Source organism: Myotis brandtii, unplaced genomic scaffold, assembly GCF_000412655.1.
Source record: "Myotis brandtii unplaced genomic scaffold, ASM41265v1 scaffold743, whole genome shotgun sequence".
NCBI classification, from domain to species: Eukaryota; Metazoa; Chordata; class Mammalia; order Chiroptera; family Vespertilionidae; genus Myotis; species Myotis brandtii.
This window is the reverse complement of record NW_005370960.1, coordinates 1,470,961-1,471,463: the sequence shown is the minus strand read 5'-3', so window position 1 is coordinate 1,471,463 and position 503 is coordinate 1,470,961.

Sequence of the window (503 nt, the reverse complement as noted above, 5' to 3'; positions counted from 1 at the left end):
CTGAGGGCCCCCGGCTGGGCCGCTGAATATGCAGGAGCCTCGATTCCTGGTGTGAGTGTCCGGGCGCTGCTGGGCCGATGGCGGCCACATGTTTCGTTGGCTGAAAATTGTGAAACCGTTTTCTAGAGTGTCTAACGTTTTTCTTAAAAAAATTTCTTTATTGATTTCAGAGAGGAAGGGAGAGAGAGAGAGATAGAAACATCAATGATGAGAATCATGGATCGGCTGGCTCCTGCACCCCCCACTGGGGATCCAGCCCGCAACCCCGGCCTGTGCCCTGAGCAGGAATCGAACCGTGACCTCCTGGCTCAGAGGCCGGGCTGAGTGACTAACGCTTTTCATTCTCAGCGCCTGTCTGTCTGCGTCCTCGCCAGCACGGGTGGCGTCTCTGTCTTTTGTTGTCCCTGTTCCAGCAGGTGTGTTGGGCCCTGTCGTTGAGGCTTTAATGTCCTTTTCTCTCCTTTTCTCTCCTGCACCGGCCGGGCCTCCAGGGCCGGGAGGGC